The 8,596-nt window shown below is 36.3% G+C and overlaps 1 protein-coding gene across 1 annotated transcript in view; it reads left to right on the forward strand.

Annotated features, from left to right (window-relative positions):
- The window catches only part of trpc7b (transient receptor potential cation channel, subfamily C, member 7b), an 81,688-nt gene extending 73,345 nt beyond the window's left edge, over positions 1 to 8,343 (forward strand). The window contains exon 12 of the mRNA XM_058407470.1: positions 1 to 8,343. This exon is cut by the window's left edge and continues 393 nt beyond it. The gene's annotated coding sequence lies outside the window, so the exon portion shown is untranslated.
- The last annotated feature ends 253 nt before the right edge of the window (positions 8,344 to 8,596 follow it).

Raw genomic sequence — 8,596 nt, forward strand, 5'->3', positions numbered from 1 at the left:
ATTGCAGTCATTGGAGATTGGGGGGAAAAAATTAATGGTGAAAACTGCATCGTTTCTTTCGAATGATAAATAATCACACTATAGGCAACACAGCCTGCTCGTGTTAGCCTTTTTGTTTAGATTTCACTCGCGATTTGCATTAATAATTCATGGTTTTACTGAATGGAGGAAAAGAAATTGCAATTTATTAAGATTTATACCACAGCGCTGTCAGCTTCTCGATTCTGATTGGTCAGAGGGTGTTTGATTCATTTTCATTCTGTTTTAGCAGCAGCTCTGACAATACTGATGGCTAGAATTCAAGTTTAGATTAATGTGCTCACTTTAATATGCTATTATTTCAATAGTAACAGCTCCACACACATAAACTAATAACAAAAGGCTTATAGTAAACATTTTAACGTTTACAGATACAATGGAGTCTCCAGTGTCAGGGTTATGTAACCCTTTCTAGTTTTTTTTTTTGTTTGTTTGTTTTTTTTTTGACATGAGAAGCTGCATTTTTTTATTTTATTTTTTTTATTTTTTTGTTATTTATTTTATTAACTTAAATATGGAGGGAAAAAAACATTAAACGTAAGTAAAGTGGTTAAAGGGTTAACGTTCACTGCAAGAAAATGACATCATAACTAGTGAAAATACGTTGAATGTAGTCAAATTTATTTGTATAAAATTTGTATACGATTTGTTCAGTTCATATGTTTCTGTTAGTTGATTATTTCTCTTGTTTTACACATATATTTCTTGACAGAAACAAACTGATCTCCCAACAGAATCTTGAAAGCTTAACAGACTGAAGAGTCTTATATTTATAAGATTTATAATTAGATGGCAGAAATGAAATGGCAGATTAATTGTCATGTATTCAAAATCTTTACACTTGCTTTTGCTGTGTTGTTCATTAATAAATAGCCAATTGGTATTGGTAGAAAAGTGCTGTGGTATAGAAGGAATAAAACACATTGCTTCAGGTTTGGATCACATCACCCCACTCCAAGCCTTAACAACAGTATTCCTGGACATGTTTTTTTCTTAATTTATTAAAATATTGGACAGGAATTGGACTGCAGACTAAGCACAGATGTGATTCACGTGTACACAATGTCTTCTACCTGCAAATCTGGTAGAAATTTCTAGAAGGATAGCGCTAGTCGGTTTTTAGCTAATCATCTTTTCTTCGTCCTTTTCAAGAAGCATATTAGAGCATCAGGAGTAACGTGTGATTGGGTTTTTATTGTCGTATATAGCTATGGGGTATCGTATGGATTTGAGAGCCATAATACAGCCATAATAATGAGTAGTATTTAGTAGGAATTTTACAGTGAGCCTATCTCCAGTAATGAGATTATTATGCGTTATGTAATAAGATTTGAATAAGTTTTAATGAGGCATTTTAGAGGATAAAGGCCAGGGTTTTTTTTGTTGGGGAAAAAAAGTGAACTTTGATTTGAGGATTTTGTTCAAATAATTGGGAAGAGCTGTGTGATCTGGAGGAGAAAGTGTGACATGGGAAAGGATTAGCCCTCATTCAGGGTTGCGGGGCTGAAAGAGGGCAACATGATGTGAAGGCAGATGAGAGCTGTTGATCCCCCTTTCCTCAGTTCTGTCCATATCCTGTATTTATCTTTCTTTTCAATCATTTGCTCTTGTCTTCTCTTCTCTTTTTCTCTGGATGCACTAATCTTCTGTAGATAAACTCCACTGATAAAAATCTGCTATTTACTTTTTCATGGTACAGTTTAAGCCTAAGTAATGGATATAAAGGAGGATTTATCACCACTAGGACTGTAGCGTAATGAAGGGCTTGGGTTTTAAATATTTCGGCATTCCCGAAATAATTTATTAGTCTGAATCTGATACATGTTTACCTCCAAATATTTTTCAATCTGATTCAACTGTTTACATGGACCCTAAATATTGCAACCAGTTTGAATACTTCATTATATTTAATCTAAATTATATTGTGCTCTCGTTTAAAGTCCACAGAGAGACTGGATCACTGGCCAAGAAAAAAGTAATCCTGCAGTTAGAGACTTAGACATGACTCTAAAGTTTCTAAAGAGAAAACGCTCACTCTCTTATTAACAGCTTTACGAACGTGTTTTTTGACAGCTTCACAATATTCATTTTGGACACTGTACATTTGTGTAAACACAAAGTTTTGTACATTGTGTACATTGTGTACATTTGTGTAAACACAAAGTTTTGTACATTAGAAATTTGTTGGCTTTCTACTTTCATTTTTAGCATGCTAGCTAAACCGGCTATAGCATATAAACTGCGCAAAATTAGCTTCGTACCACGTAACGTCTTTCTATTTTTCTTTCTCACATCATTGATAGCAGTCGCCAATAATTCTATCAAATCTAAATTCATATTCAGCGATGCAGGTTACAGTCACACCCAAGTTTTGAAGAAATCTGTTTACGCCAAAGACATTCAGAAATTCCAACAAAATATGATTAGACTTGTGAAGTATTCGTTGATATTCTAGGCCAGACGTTCATGCCAGACGTCTAGATTATTAGACATCTTATAAGTGTAGCTGCATAAACAGCAACAAGTAGCATTATTTTCAGGTGAGAAGTGCGGTGCATCCGTAAGACAACAGCCCTTATGGTAGTAGCAGCACTATATTTCAAACTTTGGACCATCTGGATGTTATCCTCTGGCTCTGGCTTCAATTAAGATAAGACCGAATATCTAAATTCTTCCACCTTCAGTGCAGGATTGTAAACATGACCTTTTGCAGTATATTTTTTAAGGGGAAGAAATATGAAGGAAATACACAGTAAAACTTGTTTGTTTGTTGTCTAATTTATTGTCCTCTAGCAACTTCACCAAAATACAGTGCAAATGAAATCCTATTTAATGTCTTTCTCTGTTGTGCACCCCTTATCTTTATTTTTGACTTGAGTAAGGGCTACAACTGAAGAAAATATAACAGCTAATGTAAAAGCCTTGGCGATGTTTTGTGATACATTAATGGGAGTTGTAATATCTTGATTTGATAGAATTATCCAGACTAAATAATGACTGGACTGTTCACATTTAGCAAACAGCTATACAAGAGCTCTTTAGCCAAAATGCTCAGTAACAAGCTGTAAACAATACTGATGCTAAATTGGAGCTAGCAAGATTGCACAATCTAACTGTGTTTATTTTAACACTGATTAGCTGATCGAGAATGAACGTATTGGATTTCATCAGGAATTAACTGCTTTGCCAGTTAATGAAGTTAAAACAGACGGCTTTTGTAAACCAGACGATTTGCTATAATGGCAGTTTCTTGAGTTAAAATGGATTTCTTTAAGCTAGGTACACTCTCAGAACTAGTGCTGAACTAAATTGTTGGTTGTAGTTCTCTCTTGGGGACACATTTTGTGCCTTTAGTATGTATCTTTTTCATAGAAAGATGTCTGTAGTGTACGCTTAAAACTTTGCTCTAATTAAAACTAATTTTGATCAATTTATGCAACATTTCCATGCTACAATCTGTCCACGTTTCCATGTAAAAGATACATATCAACGTGCAAAAGTGCCGTAGGGTACCAGTAGTGCTATTTTTTCTGTAATTTATCCATCCATCGTCTATACCCACTTATTCCTAATTAGGGTCACGGGGGTCTGCCGGAGCCTATCCCAGCGCACATAGGGCAAAAGGCAGGGGTACACCCTGGACAGGTTGCCAGTCCATTACAGGGCCACACATGGACAGACAACCCCACACACTTACACCTATGGGCAATTTAAAATTACCAATCAACCTAATGTTTTTGACTGTGGGAGGAAACCACCATGCAAGCTCCACACAGAAAGGTCCCTGCCTGTTCGAACCCGGGACTCGGACCCAGGACTTTCTTGCTGCGAGGCAACAGTGCTAACCACTAAGCCACGGTGCTGCCCCTGTAATGTATCTGACTTAATATAATGCCATTTTATAACAATGACTGAGAAGTTAATTCATTAAGAGCAGAAATAAACACAGAATGAGAATAAACTGCAAAGGATAATTACAAGAAGCTACTAACACCGTAATATTCTAATTTAAGGAATATTGATATAAAGGACGGTATTTTATTAACATCATAAGTATTCATGGACCTGATAGTGTCCTACCATGTCTTGATGACTACAAAGCTGAACAGGATAATGTGAATAACATGGCAGGTGGCTGATATTCTGCATTATGTTCATTTGAAATACAATACTAGACTAACCTGACCGAAATGATTTATATAATTGTAAACCAGCATAACTGCAGTAAACTCATAACTCAAACTACATCCTGGAAAAATATAGACACATGACTGATTGTCAAGCCGTGAGCCAGATGTTGGTAATGGAGCAAAATAAAATGAATTATTTAAGACGGCCAGGAGAGAGAGTTGTTGTTGTTGTTTTTGTTTGTTTTTTGTTTTTTTACTATTTAAAACTTTTACCATTTTAAAACTTTTTTGTAAAATACTCAAGAGACAAAACTGCTATTGTAGCTGAACAGATTCACATCTGGAAAGAACTGTCAAATCTATGGTTTACTCGACACTGTGAACAGTTGATTTCTCTTCCCAAATTAAATGCCTAGTAACTTCACTAGGGCCTATTTTAACTAAATGTAGTTAGCGGCTATGGACAGCGAGTTAGGCGGCTATTTTTCCAGTGGCCTGGAGCCAGAGGGGTTTTTTTTTTTTTTTTTTACATGGATTCTGTCATGTGATTTACATGCAAGATAAAAAAAAAATAAAAAAGTAATTGCAGTCTAATTACAGGGCTGTGAGCTTCAAGCAGAATCACACCATGAGAGAGGTGAGAGAACAGAGATATAGAAGAGTAGAAACAGGGTGCATGCTGGGACGTGAATAATATGTGAATAATCATGCGAGTAACATGATTTAAAAAGAAATGCGAGGAAAAAAAAAGAGAAAACCACTGTGACAAGTTTTAACACACACACACACATATATGTATATATATATGTGATAAAGCAATCCTCCTGAAAGTCATGAGCTGTCACTGCACCGCTCCTCTACGCTTATCTTTAATAGGCTGTCTAATTAACTCAGTACAAAGACTATTCTCAGCCTTTAATGCTTACTCCACTCTTGCAAATTTTGTCATGCTACTTTCACTTTAACCACGGATATTTCTTTAAGTGTACATCGGATGCGTGTGTATTATTATGAGTGTGTGTTATTATTTTATCACCAGAGGTCAAGAGCACGATGTTCTTAATCTACAATTTGATATTTCGATATTTCTCATTTCAAATGGAAACCTGTTACCCAGAAACTTAATCCGATATTGCCAAGCTTCACCGTCAAAGATTAATGGGTTATAAAGTTAAATGTAAGGAAATTAAACTCATTTTGAACCATTATAAACCAGACGTGACAAGCGTGCCACCTCTGCCCAGCTGCAATACAATACACAGCTGATGATCAGTGTAGCTTTTTAAACCATGTAGCAGCGACATCTACCCAAACCACAATCTTAAATTATTCTTTCACTCTCTGTGAGTGCTATTACTATAGAAATATCTACACAATTCACCACACGTACAATGCAACTAGGCTTATATAAAATCTACTCTGTCATCCCTACATGTTTTGACGCTGCCGTCAATCATTTTGTAATCTGACACGCCCACTTAGTTTTGGTCAGGCAGCAAAGAGTACAAGCTTTTTATAGCTGTACATTCTTGAAACTACTCTTGATATGTGTGTATTAAATGATTCGATTTTCAGAGCGATGTGAACAGAAAAAAAATTCTATCTTTTTCAATCAGGTTTAAACCTATGAGGTCCTCTATAACAGTAATGTGTTGTTGAACATAACCCTTCAGTGAGCGTGGGCATATCGCTTCGTGTTCCCTTTAGCTCACCTACACATCTCCTGGAGAAAACCCAGTATTTATTCTCCTTCTTGCTCTCATCATAAACAGCTCACAGCTGTTGGTCTCCCGAGCAAATCATCTCTACAGTGAAAGCCTTGTGCTGCTAATTTGTTCATTTTTATCCCCACAGCAATCTTAGGCTGTTTAACAAATATCATGGTTTTGTTGTTATTGTTATTGTTGGTGTTTATGATTTATACATGTGACCTTATTGATTAGGAAAATGCAGATGCTTTCAGAGCAGAGATCTGTTCACGCTAATGATCATACTAATGAATTTTCAGAGTATCACATGACGCCGTTCGATTTTCAATGCAGGAATGCTGTGGTTGAAAAACTCCCGTATTAAAACCAAGATATCATGTGAACTTCATGTAAATTTTTACACTTACTGATTTTATGTGGTATATGGTTTTACACGTTGTTTATACACACCATTTTATTTTTTCCACTTGTGATTTTAAGGGTTTATTTTCCATAAAATGCATCATTGCATAGTATTCACATGGCACACTGGCACACATGTGCCTTTTAAGAATAGGATGTAATGCAATTTCAAACACATACATCTCGCATGTAGATAGAGACCTGATGCCATCATGTTAACCATTACACACTCGCTGCATTGCTGGCTGAAAATATTTAACAGCTTGCTTATTTTTAATTCAGCATTTTTGCATTCGTTAGATATCTTTAGTGTCTTTGCCTTTCTCTTCATCATCTTACGAATAACACTGACTGACAATAACACTTTAATATCAGTGTGATCTGCTACAAGGGTTAGAAGCCATATTAACGTGTTAAATCAGTTTATAATATATATATATATATTTATCCCCTCCAAATCACTGAATTCAGGTGCTGTTTTTCAGGGGTTAGGCTTGGCCCCTTAGTTCCAGTGAAAGGAACTCTTAATGTTTCAGCATACCAAGACATTTTGGACAATTTCATGCTCCCAACAGTTTGGAGATGACCCCTTCCTGTTCCAACACGACTGCACACCAGTGCACAAAGCAAGGTCCATAAATACATGGATGAGAGAGTTTGGTGTGGAGGAAGTTGACCGGCCTGTACAGAGTGCTGACCTCAACCTGATAGAACACCTTTGGGATGAATTAGTGCAGAGACTAGACCAGACTCGTCCAACATCAGTGCCTGACCTCACAAATATGCTTCTAGTGGAATGGTCAAAAAAATTCCCATATACACACTCCTAAACCTTGTAGAAAACCTTCCTGGAAGAGTATTAAGAGTTCCTTTCACTAGAACTAAGGGGACCCCTGAAAAACAACACCTGAATTCAATGATTTGGGGGGGGGTGTCCCAAAACTTTTGCCAATATCATGTATTAAGACTTGATATCAAATTACCCAATAATCAGGCAAATTATTATTAAGTAAACATTAGGGATAGGTTCTAAAATGGTAATATGAGGCTGTTTTTCAGTGTAATTATAATAAAATGCCCCGGAGAGCTACTTGGTGAGAACAAAAGTGGTGATAACATGCGCAGATAACCGCATTAAACTTGGGGATTGTATTTGGCATTTCATATCTGAAGTCAGAATGTAATATGATTAAGAAATCCCTTCACAATTGTTTAAATACGCCTTTCAAAATACTTTCCTGTCAGCAAATTGGATTTGACTCACTTTACAGCCAAATAAAAAACGTATTGGCCTGTTTACTCTCTGGTTTCTTCTGCTGAGGAGAACATAGCAGCACTACTCAATTTATTAGGGAAAAAAATCAGCATAACTCATTCTGATTGATTAATATGTTTTGGCAGTATCATTGCACAGACTGTGTAAGAGCCATCTGACTGCCTTGATGATTCACATTCCCATGTATTAGGCATCTCTAGTAGGAACAGATCTCGGCAATGAAATGACTCACACACACACACACACGCAGGTTTTCCAAATCAATAAGGCCACACGCGTGATCCGACCCACCGTATTTGTGAGACAGTTGGTCATTGTAATGTAAAAACGTAAAAAGCTTGGCGACTGAGCTGATGCGTGTACACGCACAGAGGAGTGACTATTTGAGCTGCATTATTTTGGGCATGTGGTTTTGACAGTAAACAAGTCAAATCCTTGGGCAAGCAAGACAGATTTGAGTACTTATTTATTTATTTATTTTTAAAATCCTGCTGACATCGTGCTCTCGACTTTTGCTGGTAAAACCGTCTCATATGTGTACATATCACATACCCATACCTCGAAATCTTTTCAGTGGATTATTTCAATAAAAAAATGAATTATTATTTATGTCACAAAACTGATGTTCAGAAGCTGGATTTTTTCACCTGTCTTGAAATATTGTACGATTTTTCAACCCTAAATGAAGGAGTAGAAATGAAGAATTTGTTTTAGATTGTAGATAGCATATGTAATTAAATAAATAAAATATTTCAATTGTGTTTTTATTTTTTCTTCCTTTCCATGAAAACGTCTCTAGTCTTTGTCGTGTGTGTGTGTGTGTGTGTGTCCGTGTCCAAATGCTTTCATCTTTATAATACCACGGATTCTCGCTGCAACTTTATAGATGTGTACAATTTTCCAGTAAATTGTCTGGATTAAACTGACTGACTCCCTGCCGGCCATTCTGTAGTTTTTTTTTCTTTTCTGCTTGGCAAGTTGTGCAGCAGGAGATGTCACTCCACAGAACATGGCTATTATGACTATGTCATATGTCACTT

Source organism: Hemibagrus wyckioides, linkage group LG14, assembly GCF_019097595.1.
Source record: "Hemibagrus wyckioides isolate EC202008001 linkage group LG14, SWU_Hwy_1.0, whole genome shotgun sequence".
NCBI classification, from domain to species: domain Eukaryota; kingdom Metazoa; phylum Chordata; class Actinopteri; order Siluriformes; family Bagridae; genus Hemibagrus; species Hemibagrus wyckioides.